The sequence below is a fragment of the Equus przewalskii genome, chromosome 16, assembly GCF_037783145.1.
Source record: "Equus przewalskii isolate Varuska chromosome 16, EquPr2, whole genome shotgun sequence".
Lineage (NCBI taxonomy): Eukaryota > Metazoa > Chordata > Mammalia > Perissodactyla > Equidae > Equus > Equus przewalskii.
Window position 1 is genome coordinate 37468592 of NC_091846.1, and position 21501 is coordinate 37490092.

General features: G+C 33.9%; 1 long non-coding RNA gene across 8 annotated transcripts in view; it reads left to right on the top strand.

The window, feature by feature from the left end:
• Nucleotides 1–21501, top strand: part of LOC139076470 (uncharacterized) — a 110446-nt gene that overhangs the window by 78510 nt on the left and 10435 nt on the right. For 5 of the 8 annotated variants that reach the window (XR_011528107.1, XR_011528106.1, XR_011528110.1 and 2 more), the window contains 3 exons: nucleotides 12530–12596; nucleotides 12972–13054; nucleotides 17572–17696. This is a non-coding gene — a long non-coding RNA (uncharacterized lncRNA). Of the gene's footprint in view, nucleotides 1–12529; nucleotides 12597–12971; nucleotides 13055–17434; nucleotides 17526–17571; nucleotides 17697–21501 lie in introns of all 8 variants that reach the window. The other 3 variants (XR_011528111.1, XR_011528108.1, XR_011528109.1) reach the window with 2 other exon arrangements.

The following is a 21501-nucleotide window of genomic DNA, read 5'->3' on the forward strand; positions in this document are numbered from 1 at the left end:
TGCGTTCTATGTGAAGTCAATGAGTGGCAAAAGTTATTTTAAGGACAAAAAATATATTCCTGATCTTTCCTGTACAAATAGTGTTTGTTGTATTTTTTGTTATTTTGGAAGGTAGTTGGATAATTTAGAAATGCTATTTATTGGATTTATTACTTACTTGCAAGACTAATTATTAAATCTGTCGTTACATGAAACTGACTATACAAAGTGATATATAGGATAAATTTAAGATGAAATTGTCTTTTCTTTAACATACAGACTGGATTTATATTTCTTATAAAATTAGGGTCTTGACAACTAGTTAATAAGTCCTCTAATTCTTAAAATTTTCTATTTTAAATCGTGGCCCATTTTCACATCACTCATTTACGTTCAACATAAAAATGACAATAACAATGAAAACTCTTAACCTGTGCATGTTTTTCATATCAAAGTATTGTAATAACAGCAAATGACTAAGGAATTATTAGAGATCGACATTTTGTTGATTTTCTGTCTGTGGTTGTTGATCCTTTTAGAATTTGCCTCACACTTTTAAGGAAAGATTTGTTCTATGCCACTTGCTCTTCACATTTGTATGCATTTCTAAAGAAGTGTTATCATCTCAAAGATTGTCATTTAAAGATCAAACTGAAGTAAAACAAAAACTAAAAACCTGAAAGACAATTATGTCTCATAACTGGTAACTCATAATTCATCTATAATTAAGATGCTCAATGAAAAAAGTAAATATTTAAAACATGTAAGAAATTATAATTTTAACAACACATGTTAATTATAAATTTAACAACACAAAAGAAAATAAAGTACAACATAGTTGGCCATATGACATTTATTTTGAAATGTATTTTAATCTTCAATAATGCCTTAATATAAAAATGTTTCTCTCTTTCTCCCATCCTCCTGGTGGCCGCCATCAGTAATTTAGCATGTGTCTTTCAAGATATAATTTTCTGTGCATGTTTAAGTATATGTAGATGGTAGTGGCATAGATATGAATATTATGTCTATTTTAATTTTTAAAGATATATTGAAAAATGTTTTATACAAACAGAATCACATCATGTCTTAGTTTATTCTCCAATAAATTTCACCATCATTCTTTTTAAACAGAAAGATTATCATATATGCTAATTATATATAGATTGTCCAATATGCATCATTTTATTGTCCAGTTTTTTTCATAACATATTAAGCATTGGCTTTATATAAAGTTAAGATTTTATAATCTCTATTATAAGTTTTTTCATTGCATATTATCATATAGTTAAGAAACTTTAAATTGTTTCTTCTTATTAGGGATCACATTTTCTCAGGAATGATTTAGTGCAGTGCTAATGATCAGAAAACTGATTCCAAGAGTATTTGGACATGCTACTCATACCACCTTTAACCTTTGACTATTAATTGCTCTTAGACTACTAAGCTAAGGTTTTCTTAGCATTGTGAACTGAAAACTGGTCAAAGTATACAATACTACTTTATCCCACTTAAAATTTAAATAGCAATTACAAACTGATGCGTTCATTTCTTGTCATTGGGGAGCTTTCTCTTGCTGGGTCGTCAGTAGATGGCAGGCTTGGATTACACATAATCGGAATGCAGTGCGGTGTGCTTGCTTGTTATAATATGAATACCCATGTACAGAGCTTTCTGTTGTTTCTGTGTAAAAAGAAATACAAAAAATAGTTTGTAATTTTTTGTAATCAAATAAAATTATTTGTTGAATGAGCTTAAAAGCTACATGACTGTCACATTTGTGATTGTTCTTATAATTTTTTCGTCTATATTTTAAAAATCACTACCACAGGAACACTAATATTAATAATTACCAAAAAAAATTGGTAAGATTTTACTGTAATTCTTTTAAATGTTCAAAAAAGAAATGCTAAAGACTTTTAGGAAAAAATGTATTATAAGAACTAATCCATATGGAGCATATAAACCCTTCAAACTTAATATAAAATGCATACAAAACAGCTTATTTGAAAACACCTAACATTAATACTCAAAATTTTTGAGACGTCTGGATGAAACTTGAATGAAACAATCTCTGTATGAAACAATCTCTTACTATAAAAAGATAAATTCAGTAACATTATTTTGCACTAGATATAATGCGGGAAGTAACATTGTCATATATTTATTTTTTCATTTCCAAGTGGAATGAGTTTGAAAGAAAGCTAGACAGACACCTGAGGACACGGGCAGGGCCAGGCAGATTTACCGTGGACAGCATTACTATGCCCTAATACAGTCTTTTTAGTGATTATTCTGGCTCAAGGTTGTGGCCAAAGAGGAAGTTATAAAGCATACGAGGAAATTCTCCTCAGTATATTTCTGACAGAGCAAGCCAGAGGTTGTTACACCTGGTAAATTTTTCGCATTCAGTTACACCTGGTAAACTTTTCACATTCTCTTTCTATTTTTTCCCTGTGGTGTCTGAGATGAGCTCCCACTGCACTGACTTTGAGGAAAAACCTGCCTTTGTACTGCAAACTGAAGTAACAATTATTAGTAGAGAGAAAAGCAGACAGAGTTTCCACAACACCGTTGGGTTTTATTTATTACCTCTTTTGTTTGTTTGTTGGCTTATTTTGTGTGCTTTTCTGAAATTCACACTGCTAGCTAGAAAACGCTACATCCACTCTCAGAATACAGGCGCTCAGAATTCGACCCTCCTGGTGCACTAATCGTCTTTGCTCTCCATTCACATCACGCATATTGTTATCGCTGTTGTTTTTGTTGATGTTTAGCTTTAATTTCATGAAAGTGAAATTCATATTCACTTTGCTGAAAGCTACAAAAGCTAATATCACTCTTTTCCAGTGACAATCTCTAGTGAACTTTTTTTCACCTAGGGTCTGCAAAAGCTATACATTTTGCCCAGCATGTTTACTCTTTCAGCAACTACCTCTATTTTTCCCTGTTCTCCCCTGGGTGTACGGGAGCGGGGCAGTGCTCACAGTGGTTGCCTGTTTCTAAATCTTTGCTATTCAAACTGTGGTCCACAGATCAGAAGCTTTGGCACCACTTCGGAACTTGATAGAAATGCTGAATTATCTGCACTTAACAAGATCCACAGGTGGTTCATATGCCCATTAAAGTTTGGAGTATCGCCACCACTCTATACCTCTCTGCAAACCGAAAACAAGAAGTGAAAACCAAAACAAAACCTTAGCCCATTTGGATTTGCTAAAGTCCACTAAAGGTCATGCCCAAGGAAGGGCAATGGCAAAGGGATTTCTCTTCAGCCAAGCATTATGTATGTGATCACCTACTACATTTTGGGGTAACACCAGCTGCATTTTCAAAATGACTACATCCTGGGGAAATAAACTCTCTTGCATAATTCAATGGATGTATGTGAATAATGAAACTCATTATTACATCTCCTGCCTTACAAGACAATAGTAGGGTGCTCCAGTGTGACAATCTTGGGTAAAACAGTTTATAGACATGTTTTCAAACAATTTCTAATGCAACGTGGAAGTTACACTATTGGTTTTGTTCATTTTCAGATTCGAGTGTCCTCCCTTTACCCAACAAAATCCAAGGGAATTCTCATATTGGAATTTTCCCCTTTAGTGAAAATTCTATAATGATCTTAGATGTCATTGCAGAGAATGTATAATTAATGGTGTTAAATGGTTTGTAAGGGAACATTTTATCAGAAAGTACAAGCGAGTAAATGAACTCATAAAATTCAATTCTATGCTTCAATTTCAAATACAATGTTAAAATCTCTACTCTTCAAAACCCTATAAAATGACTTTCTGACCTCTATTATCTTAGATTTAATACAGCAATTCGACTGGGTCATCTCATCTACATTGTCAGAAACCATGCTATTTTGTAGTTATCTAATTGTTGTTCTATTTCCATTTTGATTATTTTATTCTCTGTTATTATTTTAGCTTTGGCCTCAGACACATCCTTTCATATTAAAATTGCATTTGATTAGCTTTCAACTTTCTCAGAGACACATGATGATAGGGTTTAAATCACTGTATCTTTCTATGTTATGGCCTATTTCTTCGTTCTAATTCAAGTGACAAAATTGCTGTTTGATAACTATTATTATCAAATATTTCAGCATGTGAGTTGCTGCTATTCAAGGAAGTTTAAGTCAACAAACATGTACTTAACAAATACTAGTGAAAAATTATTCATAATGTTATAACATTTTGTAATATTTGATCTGGAAGACTGGTTCCAGACATACAAAAACGTGTGTTAATGGAACAGGAACCTGATTCCAGATAGGCAACTTGACATTCTCAGGGTCTCACTGTCACTTTGCATGAGCTAAGCCAGAAACTATTGGTCGATTCCTTATCAGTTTTTTTTTTTAACACTGAAATCAACCAAACTATTTTTAGCCCCCATTTATTTAACTTGGATAATCAAAATGAGTTTAATAAAACCCTGTCAACCAAATATCACATTATGCACAATAACATGTATCTTGAAGGTTGTATTAAATGGAAGATGAATCTGGATAGCAAAGAGACTTAGAGGTCATAGCTCAATGTAAAATCACCATGGAAACAGCTTTCATGGCCAGTTTGTGGGGAGATGTCAAAAGGCAGTAACCTATGACTTCTTTTTTCCAAAGCCCTGTCTATGAAGGTTACAGGTTCTGTATCTGCTTTCATGATGACATTTGTCTATGTTTTTGTAGATTTCTATTCTGACAAGCACAAAACCCTGCACTAAGTTGAACTTGTCCTTTGTGATGAGGCTGTTGAACAGAAGAGCAGCATAGCGGTCTGTCTATTCTTGCTCTACATTCAGCTAAATGCTAACTTCGATCCCTTTGAGACGGTGAACAAGCTGAACTTGGAGAGTGTTCTCTCTCAGTATCCAAGCTTCTTCAGGGAACCATGTGGTGAAACTTCTTGATTAAGGTCATGTTCTTAGTCCATGGCATGGATTTTTCTATAATCTAAAAGATAGCTATCTATCTAAAAATCTACATAGAAATAGGTAAAATAATACTTGAAGATTTTCTAAATCAAATACATAAAAAATTATAATTTAGATAGTAGTTTTGCAGCATTATCTTATATAATTTTACATTGCAGCTTTTATGATAAAATTGTATCTCTTTTGAGTTTCTGTAAATCAGAAACATATCAAAAGAATCCTTTCTTTTTATTAGTGTGAGACTGTATTTTACTGTAAAATAGTATTTCTTATCTGTGCTTTACCTATTGCATAGAATATTTAATTATATTAAAAACCCATCTCTAGGCATTGCAAGCTATCAGCTTTGGATGTTTTATGGATTTAAAAGTATGTAGCTTAGAGTTTTATTTCTGCCAATTATTTATTTATATGCATATACAAATATTTATGTAAAATTTATTTACATATAGTTTCCAGGAGACTCTAGTATTCAGCTTTGTTGACTTGGTTAGAAAACTGTGTCCTTGGATGGGAACTCATATACCAAGACCAGACAGAATTCGTTTTTGCAAACATACTGGTAAATTAAACAATAATATATTATAAAGTATCATTGTAATATATCTGTTCATGGCCTTCTTATATTCTTTAATAAATGCAACTCATTACAAGTGTCACTACCTAACTTTTTGATTCTCAATCTAACATAATTCTACATTTCCAGTTTGCCAATAGATTGCTTAGTTCAGGGATAAATTTTAAATCATGTTGATTAGACAACCTTGAAATTTTGCAGATTTTTGGATTTTCAAGATTTTCTGTCCCTCCATAAGCGATCTTTCTATTAGACCTAATAAGTAAATTATATTGAGATACTGCATTAATTTTCTTCTTCTAGTGTTGCCTAAATGGGGAAGGCAGTGATAGTATTTCATACTCTTCACCTATAATCTATAGCTTAAAATATTTTACATCTTCAGGGCTGCTTACATTTTAACTTATAGTTATGGTAAGTATTGTAGTGTCAGTACAAGGGTGTACAACTCCAGAAATGAGAAGCTCTCCTCTGGTACTGCACATTCATTTTTTAAAATTTCAGAGATCACTAGTTTCACCTTCAACTGTTTCTAATTATATAAAAAAAAGAATTGAAACCGCTAAGAAAACAGTGATCCTGTTAAAAATTATAAAAAAATGAAAATCCAGACTATTAATTAATTATTCTAACTTGCACAACTTTTCATATTTAAAATAAAATTTTGGGTATCAGGAGAAATTCACATTATTTTTCCAGGACACATATCCCCCAAGAGATCTAAAAGAAATAGCCTATTTTTAAATAGAAAACTTTTTTTTATAGGAAAAAGAAGTATATTTTTACTTAAAATATTCTAGTATTCATGAGAGAGAGATAGCTAACCCAAAGTTCTAATATATCAACTGAAAATTCTGTTGTATTTAGAAGAAATATTTAAATCCTAATATAATCTAAGATGAGAAATGAAATTAGCCAGTAGCTAATAATCAGATTCCCTGGTAAAGCATAAAATTGCTTCATTGGGTTACTATAACTTTTGAAGGGATAGTGACAATTTGCACATCACATATTTGATAAGATCCATTAAGTAACATTATATGTTCTTTAAAAGAGTCATTAGTGAGATGGTTCTGGCTTATTGTTGTTTTTTACCTAATATTTATTATCCACACAGGCATCTGAGTAGAAATTCATTTTGAAACTATAGTGTGTGTATGTATACATGTGTACCTAAATAAAGTCTTTAATATAAAAACCTGACTTCTTTGAATGTGCTTTATTTGACAAATTTGTCTTTAAATCACACAACTAAGCTTCAACAGAAAATTAAAGAATATAAAAGTAATCTCTTTATAAAAGAAAAGTTTAACAAATATATTAAGTTGCTGGAATAACCACAAAGAAAGCAATTACTTCAAGTGACTTTAAAATACAATAATTAGACTTGGATTCCTGGTGAGATTACCCTAATGGTGGGGGCAGGAGGGTTAAAACTGATTTTGGTATCACATTGCTAGTAGTAGCATGGAATTATTTTCCTGAGATAGCAAATGAGCAATTATGTTGTGTCTATTAAATGTGGAAAGAAAAAGATACTGATTATACATATCGTTCTTAATTTAAATTTAAATTTAAATTTTACATTTGAGCTTGTCATGTGTTTTAAAACTTAATGTATATTTCCTAGTTCTATTCATTGAAGTCACCTAGAAGCACTGACCAACCCAAAAGGAATAAGCCCACTAAAACCCACCTCCTGCCTCTAAATATCATTGCTCACATAAAATCCCAGGGATTCTTGGATTTCAGGCGTGGGCAGGAAGTATATAAAATAACTTAGGAATAACCTCATATCAAAAGCAAGAAGACTAGGGAACTTTACAAGGGTCATGTCAAAAGGATGCTGGAGCCAAATTGAATAGGTTATCATGGAAAAAAGTTTGGTATATTTAAGCATCAATAGGGATAAAAAAATGTCAGATTCAAACACATAAAATACTTGAACTGATGACGTTATAAAGGCATTCAAAAACAGCAAACAAAATCTCATTGAGTGATATCTGGAAACAAACTCTATTATTCTGGGAAGTGGCAAATAAAGTTATAGTTAGTTTTCTTCAGCAGTACCAACTAGTTGATGAGAGGAAGATTTTTCTTTATAGCCATTTACCAGTTAATAAATGAAGAAGGAATAAAATACTACCATTTTCAAGCCTTTTTAAAAATAATGAAAATAGGCACAGATAAACTTTTTTTGCTAACACCACGCAAAAGATTTTTATCACTCCCTATGGAAATGTACAACAGCATTACTGAAGGAGTTTCACCAAAAAAAGCCAAATCTTATTTGAATTAAGTCTTCAAATTGATAGGAAATATGAAGGACAGAGATACATGATAAATGACAACACAGGGATGTGATAAACAAAATCCAGACTGGGAAACTTTACAGAATACTCAACTTTGTTTCTTGAAAACAAACAAAATTATAAGGATAAAAGACTTTGTGGGACCTATAAAGTCCTAAAAAAAAGTACTAGCCAATTACAGTGTATGAACTTAATTTGTTTCCTAATTCAAATATACAAAGTGATTAAAAAAGTTTAAAGACAGGGTCATCATGATATTGACCCTGAGACTTAAAGTAATTAAAAAGAGAATGAAATATGTAGATTTCATTGAAATTCTCATTTGATTAAATATTTTTAAGAAACACATCTGAGACAACTGGGAACATTACTGAGTGGGTATTTTATAATATTATGGAATTACTGTTCATTTTATTAGGCATTATAACAGTATGAGCATCATGAAAAAAAAAAGTTTCTGTTGGGGGAGGTCATCAAGAAGACATGACCACCAGTTTGACCCATGAGCTGGACCCCGGTAGTTGGAGGGTTCTCACCCCCTCCTCTGTCCTTTCACTATGCATTCCACTTGCCTTCTGCACTCCCAGAAGCTGCTCCAAGGATACAGCCTTGAGACAGTAATGGTGTGATGAGACTATTTGGACTGTGTATGTGATGAACCCAGGTAAGGCCTCTATGTAAACTTTTAAGGCTCTGGCAGGCAGGTACAGAGATCTATTCATCTTTCAGCCACTCAAAACAAGGCTCATAAGTTATTTCCCTTGCTTGTTAAACCTGTCACCTACCAATCTGGAGTGGTCTGCCTCTTTCTTTGGCCTCCCCTTGCCCTCTGTGCACAGGGCCAGTGTGTGAACCAAGAGTACCTAGCCCAGAAATAGAACCAAGCAGATACAGTCAACTAATATTTGACAAGGGAGCCAAGAATACTCAATGGAGAAAAGACAGTCTCTTCAATATATGGTGCTGGGAAAATTGGATATTCACATGTTAAGAAATGAAACTAGATCTCTATCTTATACTACTCAGAAAAATTAACTCAAAATGGATTAAAGACTTAAATATAAGACCTGAAACCATGCAACTCCTAGAAGAAAACATAGGAAAAAAAGCTCCTTGACATGAGTCTTGGTAATAAATTTTTGGATATGATACCTTAAGCACAAACAACAAAAATCAAAAATAAACAAGTGAGACTATGTCAAACTAAAAAGCTTCCACACAGCAAAAGAAACAATCAACAAACCAGTGGAATGGGGAAAAAACATTTGCAAATCAATATCTGATAAGGATTAATATCCAAAACATGTAAAGAATTCATACAGCTCAATAGCAAAAAAAAACAAAACAAAACAGTAATCCAATTATAAAATGGACAAAGGATTTGAATAGGTATTACTCTAAAAAAGATATACAGAAAACCAACAGGTTCATGAAAACGTGCTCAACATCATTAATTGTTAGTGAAATGGAAATCAAAACCAGGATGAGATATTACCTCATGCCTGTGGGAATGGCTATCAACAAAAACACAAGAGACAACAAGTGCTGGCGAGGATGTGGAGAAAATGGAAGCCTTGTGTGCTGTTGGTGGGATTGAAAAATGGTACAGCCACCATGGAAAACACTATGAAAGACTGTCAAAAAATTAAAAATAGAATTTCCATATGATCTAGCAATGCCACTTCTGGGAATATATCCAAAGGAAATGATAATACTAACTTGAAAAGCTATCTGCACCTCCATGTTCCTAGCTGCATTATTTACAATAGCCAAGACATGGGAACAATGCAAGTGTCCATAAATGAATGAATGGATAAAGAAGTTGTGGTATATATATATATATATATATATATATATATATAATGGAATATTATTCAGCCATAATAAAATGAGGGAATCCTGCCATTTTCAACAACATGGATGGAACTTGAGGACATTCTGCTAAGTGAAATAAGTCAAACAGAGAAAGACAAATATTGTATAATCTCGCTTATGTGTGAAATTAAAAAAAAAATAAAAACTTATAGAAAAAGGAATCAGATTTGTGGTTACCAGAGTTAGGGGAGGGAGTTAGGGGAAATGTGGTCAAAAGGTACAAACTTCCAGTTATAAGATAAATTAGCGCTAGGGATGTAATGTACAACATGATGATATGATGATAGTTCACACTGCTTTATGATATACATAAAAGTTGTTAAGAGAGTAAATCCTAGGCGTTCTCATCACAAGGAAAAATTTTTCTGTTTTTTTGCTCTATTTTATTGTATCTATATGAGATAATGGATGCTAAAAATAGAGTATCCATTTATCATAAATGAGTACTGAAGTATTTGCGTGAAATGGAAAGATATCCACTATTTAATTTACCATAATTCACCCCCAATTAAAAAAACAGAAAAAGTAACAAAGGAAGGGAAAATAATAAAGAAGAAGACTATATCGTAGAGCACATAAATAAAACAAGACGGACAAAATAACTGCTTTTGAAGCTGAGTGGTTAGTGCATGGGGATTTTTTTGTTGTTACACTGTTCTTTTTACCTTATATTTGAAATTACCCATGATAAAAAGTAAAAATCAATCAACCAAACAAGAAACAAAAAAATTATGTAGCGTCAGCATCAGAAATAATGATTTAATTGCTTTGAAATAGAACCCCAATATCATTTTTTTAAAATACTTAATTAGGGCTGCTAATCTGTATCCAAGGTTAAGAATGACTACTTTAGGTCTTATGGCAAAGGGGATGTTTTGAGAAGGAAAAGGCATTTCATGAAATAAGATAAATACAAGTAAGTCTCCGTTATATTTCTCCTTTTCTGTTAAACGTTTTATTTTGAAATAACTTTCGATTCACATGCAGTTGTAAGGTAGTATGGTGAGTTCCCAAGTACCCTTTACTTGGTTTCCCCCCATGGTAATATACTGCAAAACTATATAGTTGTTCCTCTGTATCTGCAGGTTGCTCACCTGCGGATTTCGCCAACTGTGAATGGTGTACTATATTTACAATTTATCGTTGGTTGATCCACTAATGTGGAACCTTTGGATATGGAGGGCTGAATAAGGAACTTAAGCATTCGCAGATTTTGATATCTGGGGCGATCCTGGAGCCAACCCATCCTCCCTCTTCCCTCCCCAGATACTGAGGGACAACTGTAGTATAATATCACAAGCAGGATATTAATATTGATACAGACAACATACAGAAATTGTCCACCACCCAAGGGTCCCTCATGTTGTTCTTATTTAGCCAACTGTTCACGCTCTTCCTTAACCCCTGGCAACCACTAATCTGTTCTCCATTCCTATAATGTTGTCATCTCAAGAATGTTATATAAATAAAATAATACAGTATGGAAGCTTTTGGGGTTGACATTTTTCAGTTAGCATGATTCTCTGGACATGCATCCAGGTGACTGCATGTACGTTAAAATTGTTTTTCTCCTGTAGATAAGGTGTCATTTCTCTTTTTTGCATTCAAGATTTTCTCTGTCTTTAGTTTTCATTAGCTTGACTATGATGTGTCTTGACATAGATTTCTTTAGGTTTATCCTGTATGGGATTTGCACAAGTCCTTGAATATGTAGGACTATATGTTTTACCAAATTGAGAAAGCTTTTAGCCATTATGCCTTTGAGTATTTTTTCAGCCCTATCCTCTCTTCTCTTGGGATTCCAATGACATGAATGATCGATTTTTTTGTTATATTTCTACAGGTCCTTGAGGCTCTGTTTATACTTATACACACACAAAACAAAAAACACCAAGAAAATACAGTTTACTTTTCAAAAAGTCGTACAAAATTTAAAGATGGGAATAAAAAAGAAATATAAAGCGAATTGCAAAGGTAAGGTCAATCATATCAGTTAATATGAGGAAGTTTCCCTATTTCAAAATTAAAGCAGTATTTATTTAATTTGATATCTGAGAGTGTATTGCTTTTAAAAATAAACTTTTGTTAAAGCATAATTTCAAAAAAATTAAAATCATTGCACTCACCCAGATATAAAATGTACATGTCTTAAAATTTTTATTTAACTCATTATTATTGATCAGTAAGATGTTAGAACCAGATCAAAGGAGAATCTGAAAAACAGACATATTTATAGATCGGGAATATTTCAATACACTTTAAAATTTTTAAAAAATACAGCTTCTTCCACAGTGGGTGAGGGAAGTCAGCTGAACTCCTCACTGATAGAACTTATTTGCATGTTTAGAGACAATAATTATACTGCAATGCTATCAGTTATTTACAATTTACAGAGTTCTAAAATATCTCAAAGGCAACAAAAGAGCGAGGTCCCCATCGGATCAGAATTGATAACCCCTGGGGGTGTATGCTCTGAAAAATGCATAGTTTTCCCCAGAAGTTCATTTTTTTCCTACACTGCTGAGAAACTCATGAAAAAATAATAAAAGTAATATTTATTTAACATTACTTTCTGCAACAACTCGAAGTGATTCTTATATGTTTGCTGCTCAATCCTCACATTAACCCTTTTTGGGAGGCTAATATTATTTTAGCATATTTTCTAAGCATGCTGAATCTAATATATAAAAAGAGAAAGTTCATTGTAAGAAATGCTGGACTAGAGATTTACAGTGAGATGTGATGAGATAAAAATTTTTGGAGTAAATTAGTTTTTGGTGATTCCTTTATTTTGGAAGCTTTGCTTAGAACATCTTTCTCTGGTTTAACTTTCTAGCTTGTTTCGATGACTGGTCCAGTCCACAGACATAGTCAAGTCTCCCACTGGAAATCATGTTTCTGAGGTTTGTTACTCTATATTCAGATGTCAAACTTTCTCATCTTCCTTTATGCACTTGATATAGTAGGAAGAGCACAGAGGCAGAGAGCTGAGAGCTGCTAAAAACACTGTCCTCTATTTTCATAACCACACACACATTTTTGATGGTTGTTATTATTTCTCCCCATTTTCATAAAGTCCCTTTTGTCAAATACAATCAAGAGTGATTAAACTCATCTTGCTCTGTGACAGTTCTTAAATTTCTTTTATCCTGTTAGGTTAAAAATACTTTGCCTTTAACAATGATAACCTTTCCCTGAATCCTGTGCCCGCAGTAAACAATGATGGTTAGTCCCACCAACTTTTGTTTTGTGAAATCTCTCATTCTTTTCTCTTCCAGGAAATGGCTTAGCGAAAGAATCATCTTTCCCTATACGACTTAGATGAAACTCACAGATGACCCCTTTGTTTACCTATGATAAGGTGAGACGCAGACCTTCCACATTTTCATTTTTGGTCTCATAAATGATTAGCTTAACTCTTTGTCCTCCCTTGCTGAAACTAGCTAGACACTGTGTGACTGAATATCTGAAACAGACAATGGTCAGACTACATATAAAATAGATCTCTGACCAGCACTCTGCATCAATGAGCCCAGGAAGCCAACTTACTATCTATGAATCAGATTGGTGGAAAGTCAGACTGTCTCTAACAATCAGTCAAGGAAGCCAAACAATAACCCCTATAACAATCAGTCACACATAGCCAGAACTTGGTTAATAAATGACACTTTCCCTAAATGTTGCTCCACTTTCATTGTAGGACTGACCAGAGAAAGCCAAATATGCAGCCTTAATGAGTCACATAGGATGCCCCACTTCTAGTTATCTTGCCTACAGCATTCCCATGCCAATAGCCTCTGATCAGGACATACGTCAAGCCTTCCCTTTCTTCCATGGTAAAGCTTTACCATTACCCTATCGACCTTTGAGTCACTGCCAAATGCAAGTGATAGTGGCTAACTGACTTGCAATGCAAGCTGTGAATAAATAACCTTTACTTTTTCTTATTTGGGTGGTCTTTGTCAATTTCCTTAACATAGAGATAAACATTTCCTGACTGACTCTGATTCCCCATTTAAAAAAACAATCTTAATTGTAAAATCACTCCACCTATAACTTGCTACTGGTTCCTATAAGAGTCTAAAGCAAAACCACCACACTGATACACTCTGATCTTCTGGGCATCCAAGCATCTGGGGTGCTCTCCCTAATGCAATAGCCTGAATAAAATCATTTTCCACTTTGTCATGAATGGTATAGTCTTCTTACATCCTAAATATGTATTTGCTTAATGAATTTGAAAAGATGTCTCTCAAACAAATTCTTGCCAACTCCATGTAAATGTGTAAATGTGCAAAGAAGGAGACGAAAGAATAAAAGAAGGGCAAGTAAGTAGGTTGGAGAAACGAAGTGGGAAGGGAGGGAAGAAATTCTAAGAAAATGGCAGAGAAATGATTATTCTTTAAAACAAGGAGTTCCTGTGTCTAAACCAAAGAGAAAAGAATATTGAATTTGTAACTACCAATGATATACTCTGTGGGGATTCTGTCTTGCTCCAAGTATTATTTTTTCTATCATTTAAAGAACATATGGGCAACAGCTTCTGCTTTCATTTTATCTTTGTGGCACAAATTAAAGTTGAATATCTCCTTCAAGAAAATATAAATCCAGGCTAAGGAAAGAATTCAGAATAGGATGGTAGTTAATTTTCTGCTCTTTGTACCTTTGCGTTACTCATTCCCCAAGTGGGAAGGAGAAAACTAAGACCGTCATTGTCCACATTTGCTACTGATACATTCAATTTACCCAAGAAAACTGTTTTTTTGTTGTTTTATTTTAGCAACCAGTATGTGTCAGGTGCTGTGCTTGGAACTAGAAATTCAAAGATGAAAACTACTTAGTTATTTCTGCTCCTGAGGAGCTCATACTTCAATTCTGGAGTCAGATTTGGAAAAAAATAAGTAGAAATTCAGTGCACATTTCATCATTTCTCATTTTACAGTATTTTAAATATTTTCATGTTAATTTCATTTTGCTATTGAAAATCCTTATTTTTATCGTTTCTATCGAGTTAAAATTAGCATGTGTCTCTACACATAGAACCACTGCATTCACGTCAAGAGGATCACCAAAAGAAAAACATTTTAGACTAAGGAGAAAATTTGCTCTTTACACAGTTGAATGAATATAGTTCAACAATTTATAAATTCATAATGTGTAACACTCAGACGTACTATTGTCTTTTCAAAACTGTTAACTTTCTTTGAACAATAATGCTGGTACGTAATCCTCATCTACATTGACATCTCCCAAGTTTGAATCACTAACCTCCCTGCTAATAGACTTGACCTTCAGAGATTTGTTCAGTTTGGGTTTGATGAACCCACTATAAAGAAAAGATGCTGCTCCTTTTTGTCTGTGAGTTCATATTAAAATTTCAACTGCATTTAATTCAAGACTATAATGTCACCAATACTTGCTTCTTTCACTGCTGAATGATTTTAATCAGCTGATAACTGAAACTCTGTTACTTGCTCTTGAATGATTCATTTCTTAAGCAAGAATGCATCGTTTTTGGCAAGTTTTATAAAGGAATAACGTGTACTAGTTATCAATAACAATGAAATTCTTAAGTAGTATGCTTGATAAATAGAGACTTGATTATGAGAAATGTAATCTCCTAATTTTTGACAGCCTACTGAGAAAATGATTATCAGATGTGGTGAAAATCTCTAACAAGCACTCACTCAGAGCAATGAAAATCTATACTCCAGCCGTGACTATGTTCCATTTACCATTTTCATCCCCTTCCTCCCCTCTCTTTCCCTTAATCAAGAGGAGAAACACTTTTAAAAGCCATCCACAATCTGTGTGAAACTTTCCAAGGAAAGTTTATTGAATTGTTTTCTCTTCTACTCCCAGTTGTGGTCACATCATAATGACATTCCTTATCCTTCTTGATCTCTTGGTTTATGCTTCTCTAATCCTCTGGTGGGAAAAAAAAGAAAAAAGAACAACTTTCAATCTGGATCCATAGATAATTGACAAAAGGCAAAAAGGAGACTCAATTAGCTCAGATTATTAACAGAGACATGCTACATCTGGTCATGGCTGAGTCTGTTTGTCCAGAAACGTCTATCAAGGAAATGATTAAAATCAAGACCTGGCAGATGTGCACCTGTCCACATATGATCCTGTTTCTCTAATGTATGAAAATGCACTTAGTTTCATTGGAGAATTTTTTCCCCTTAATTATGTGACTTAAAATCAAGATTTGTGAAAATGGAAAATAACCTGGAAAAAGACATCTGTACATGTTTATTTAAGTTTTCCCTCTTGAATCTTGCCTCTGCTGTGCTAGAATGATGTTGAATGAGAAACAATCTGTATTCTTGCCTTTTGCTCATAGCCCTGAAGGAAAACCTGCTGGGATGGGCTGCAGATGGCTGCCTTGCGAGAGAAGAATGTGCCTGCTCTTGGCTGTCTGCTCTGTATGCATGATCAAGTCCCAGTCAATGCTTCATGTGCCTCATTAACTGTGGGACAGGAAGAAATATGATGCTCCCAAAATACATGCCCTTTTCTCCAGCTAAGGCCAATATTATGAAAAGGAAACACTTAAAAATCAGAAGTACTGTTAGCAAAAACGTTTTACTACCAAACTCAGTCTCCCTTTATTGACTGAACAGTGAATAGCTGACAAACTGTTATTAAAGAGGCACTTTCACTCATAACTGACTTGTTTATTTCAAAGTGGATAATACTGAAAGGAAGAATACACTGTAATTTCTTAGGACCCTGAGCATGAAGTGCACAAAGTACTTAGACTGCATGATGTAAAGTCAGAAAGAACAATTTTGAGGGAACCAGAAAGCTAAGTTATCTTAAAACCTCTATATGCCTGTGGCAATTGTGCATTAGAATGTTTACTAAGGAGCATTTTGCTACGCTAAGAGGTCTAAAACAATTTTAAATTTGCTTAGGGTTTCTGAATGTAATTAAAACATTTTAAAATTATTTAAATGAAGATAATTAACATTTATTTAACTTTACTATAACTGGGTGCTTTAAATTTATATATAATTTTATATTTCCAATAATCTTGCAAAGTAATTACCTCATTTTATAGGCAAAGCTAAAACATGTTAAGTCCTTACTCAAGAGCCCTTGAAAAAAGTTAGAGTTGGGTAAACCAAGGCTTTCTCCTTCAGGTAGACGAAAATCTGGAATCTGCTCTGTTGCATCACTGGCTCACTGAGGACGGAGACGAAAGCAAGCTAGAGAAAAGTTTGGCACAGATGATTCCTAATCAATGCACTCTTCCACTTCATAGTAAAGTTTAATTAGACTAGTTAGAATAACCATTTTGTTCAAGTAGTAGGCAAAGAGCAGAGACAAATAGTGATTCTTTGCATTAGAGATTAAAAGCTTTGTTGTTCAATGAAGTAATGTTCATGCTTTTTGTTTTTATTGATTATAATAATCTATTATTATTAATGTAGATTAATAATCTATTATTAATAGATTTGCATTATTAATCAAAATAACGTAACGATTAAAATACAAAATAGAACAGAAGAGCTAAATGAAATGCAGCCATCTACAGCCCAGCCCCAATTCCCAGAGGCAGCTACTCTTAACTCATCTTTGTGGTTTAGTTCCCTTGATTTAATTAAATAACATTTTTATTAATTTTACCTATTATTTACTACATTAAATAACCTCTATTGGCTTCCTGCTAAAATGCATGCTAATTTATATAACATACAATACCCTAATTCTCTTTTCTGCCTCCTCCTAGAATGTTGACAGCTATATTATAACGTAAGCTGCTGCAACGTATTTCTGCAATATCCATTGTTTCATACGATGTTGGTACTTAGAGGAATAAGGTTAGTGTTAATATGGAAATTGTTCATACTTATTTTTTCTCCATAGGAAGGGGGAGGTAGAAAAGCAGGAGGAGAACCATAACAAGAGAAAAAAGCGCTCCAGTCTCCGCTATACCGGCAGGAAGCACTTTCAGCTCCAGTTTTAAGAAAATTAATTTTGAACACCTGGAGGTAGACTGCTCCCATCTTCCTCAAATCCTGGCAGGTTGCTCTTGTTGTGTCCAAAACTCCTCTTCCATCTTCACGTCTCTTCACCATGAACAAGTATTCCCAACGTATTGTTTTTATCCATTTTTAGCATACCCTGAGGAAGCGTCCAGCCTGGGTCATCTCCCAAGGTCTAATTGTTCTTGTCTGTGTTCAGTTTAGAAACTTACATGATTTTGACTTCTCGTTATGCTATTTCTTTCCTTCATACCTTATTCTTAAAGGGTGCAGTCTTACAGAACAAATGTTGTTGCTGTTTTGTTTTTTTTTTTTCCAGTACCACATATATTGTGGTAAGGCAGAAAACCCTCCCTGTTTTAGTTACATTTTGCTTGACTTTGTAAACTTGATATTATACTTAACATCTCTCTTTTTTTGTTCCAACAAATGTCAGGAGCATTCTCTAAATCTCTCTCCCCTTGGTTATTTGAGTATTTAGCTCCTCTACAGTTTCCTCCTCAAACCTTCCTTCCTCTTTTCTTCTCTTATTTTGCTTTTGTTTTCCCTTTCTCTCTGTGTAATTTAGTAGTATTTACTTCTCCATGCTCTGTTTATAGGTAGATCCTAAATGTTGAAAACATCAATAGATTTGCATTATTACGCAAATACCCTTTGCACCAAACCCAAGGGAACCATGTTTGGTCTGTGATTATATTTCCTTTTTCCTGCTTCCAAAGTCACGACAGCTTCGCCACGAAAATGAGAACGTTTCTGGTGTGAAGTTCTCCTTCTTACGTTCTATGAATTTGTCAGATCAGGACCGTTTATAGTTTGCTTCATATTTTGAACATAGCTTTTTCAGTTTTTGTTTTGTTTTCCTCTTGTGTATTTCTTTTGTACATACGTTTTGCTCTAATATCCAAATATTTTTCCTTGTTTTTTTAAGGTGGGTAATCTTAATATTTTGTTAGCTTTTTCTCAGACTCCATTTCATTAGTTTAAGACATTTCTCTGGCAACCCATTTGCTATCTCTTCTCATTTGGACTGATTGCTTCCTAGGCTTATAAGCAATCAATCTCATTCATTCTCTTGCTGTCTGCCAGACTATGATCAATCAAAGAATTTCGTCTATTACATATTTTGCTCATGTTGATACAGTGTATTCTCTGAAAGGCTACCTGAAAAGCAATTCTTCTGGGTCTTTGTATGTTGTGTTTTTTTCCATTGATCTCATATTTTTAAGTTTTATTTGGTATTTTTTTATTTTGGTATTTTATTTGGTATTTTTATTTGGTATTTTTTTGTTCTCTCATTTAATAATTATTTTCTGTTAAAAATGCAGTACCTTGCCCTACTGTTTTCTATCTTTCATTGTTGACTAAAGCCAGATGATGTTGTGTATGATGATAGCATTCCACTGGAACAGCTTTTCCTATATTCAACACCAATTAGTATGATACCAAATCCAATGGAAATGTTTCAGTCCTCACCTTATTTATATCCCTATCAGAATTTGATACTGATTACTAAACTCTCCTTATTGAAACAGTGCCTTCTGACAATGTCCATGAGACTACTCTCTCCTAGATTTTCTCATAGCTATCTGCCAATGCTGTCTATGTCCACTTTGTGACTCACTCATTCTCTATGGTCTGATTACCTGGTTAGCTCAGTGCTGGGTCTGCAGATACCCAGCCCATACTTTTGGTCTTCCTAATGGCCAAAGCAGTCTCCTCCACACCCAGAGTTTATAATTACCATCTATCTATATGATAATTACTGCCAAATTTATAGCCCCAGCACAGACCTGAGATCCAAACTCATATATCTCTCTGTCCACTCTACATCCCCTTTTTAACATGTCAAAATAATGTCATACTCAACATGCCTAAAACTTGAAGTCATTTTCTACAAACACACACCCCCAGACACGCACACACAAGCACTCATTATATCATCCACAATCTATTCCATGTTCAGGGTATTGTTTCAGAGAACGATATTATTAACCATCCAACTTCTCAAGCTAGACACTTAGAAGATATTCTTGACTCTTCCCTCTTCCATATCTTCCATGTCTACTCTGTGACACCATCCTGTTGATTTTACTTCATATATCTCACTCAAATAATTCACACTTCATCTGTATGTGCACCACTCTGGTCTAAGCTGGTCTCATTTGAATCATTGCAATGGCCCCTAACCAATTTGCCTCTCTCCAGGCTATTCTGCATTTGATAGCCAGAATTTACTTCTTAAAAATAGCAAATACAGGGGCCAGCCCCGTGGCCGAGTGGTTAAGTTCACTCGCTCCACTTTGGTGGCCCAGGGTTTTGCATGTTTGGAACCTGGGCGCAGACATGGCACTGCTCGTCAAGCCAGGCTGAGGCGGCGTCCCACATGCCACAACTAGAAGGACCCACAACTAAAAATACACATCTATGTACTGGGGGCGCTTTGGAAAGAAAAAGGAAAAATAAAATCTTTAAAAATAGCAAATATAATCATGTCAAATGATCAGCCTAATATGTACCTGTTGTTCTTCGGATGAAACCAAAGCAACTTAACATGCCCTACTAAATCCTCCATTGACTGCCCTGGTCCTACTTACTTCTGCATCCCCATCCCATGCCACAGGTTCCCACAGGCAGTTATCATTATCTTGGCTTTCTTTCCGTCCCTTATTTATATCTCATTCCTTCCTAATAAGAGACCATTTTAACTTGCTCATCCATTTGCAGGAAACAGTCTTTGCTCATGTTCTATCTTTGTAAGAGTTCATGGTTCACCTTCTCAGAATGAAATTATCTTCTGTACTCCTACTTCCAAGGCTAGGTTAGTTTTGTTTTTTACATAAACTCACGGAATCTTTTCCTTTTTTTTTAAAACGTCACTTAGTTCAATTTTAATTGTGAATATAGTGGTGTGATTATATAATTAATGTCTGTCTTCTGTACTAGAATCTAAGATTTGTAAGAGCAGGCACTCATCTGTTTTTGCTCATTGCCTGCATTTACCACATAATCTGGAAGACAAGAGACACCTAACTAAAGTCTTTAAAGTTAATTTTTCAGTGGGTGAGTAAACAGTGAACAAGAGACCAAGCCCAGGAATTCTGAAAGATAAGGGGACTTTTTTTACATTGATATAAAACTTTAAAAACTACACAGAGTATTTGATTAGTATTTTCTGTCCTTGAAAAAGAAAATGTTATTTTATCTATTCATCTATTTTATTACCCAAGCCCTGAAGAAAAAGTAACCCAATTTCTGTTATTTTTTCTTAAATGTTATTTCCTATAGTGGACATTTATTATCTTTCACTTTTCTCTTGCAACATTCCTCCAAATTGTTTTCAGGATCTTGCCCTTTCAATACATTATTTAAGATACTACCAACTGTTTATAAAACATAATTTAGAGAAGTTTTACCTATTTGGACAAAAAATTAAAAAATATAGCATTTCTTTGCTTACAATAATATTTCCCAAGTGAGACTGCTATAGCCCGAGGGAGTGAGAATGGTGGTCCCCTGGGGTGAAGGAAGAAATTGTTAGAGTTTTTATTCATATCATATCAATTATAAATTGTTCAATTATTTATATCAATTATAATCCAAGATAAGAAATAAATTAAGCTGTAATAATGTTTAATATACAGATTGATATATGTCAGAAAGTGATGTGATGCTTTATGATATTAACAACCAAGAGAAATAATTTAACAGCATGAATTAACCAAATTTATGAGTTGGGGGCAAGTGTGATACAAATAGCACTTAATAAGCTCTACAATCTGATTGGGATTCATCATACTGTGATATCCAGATA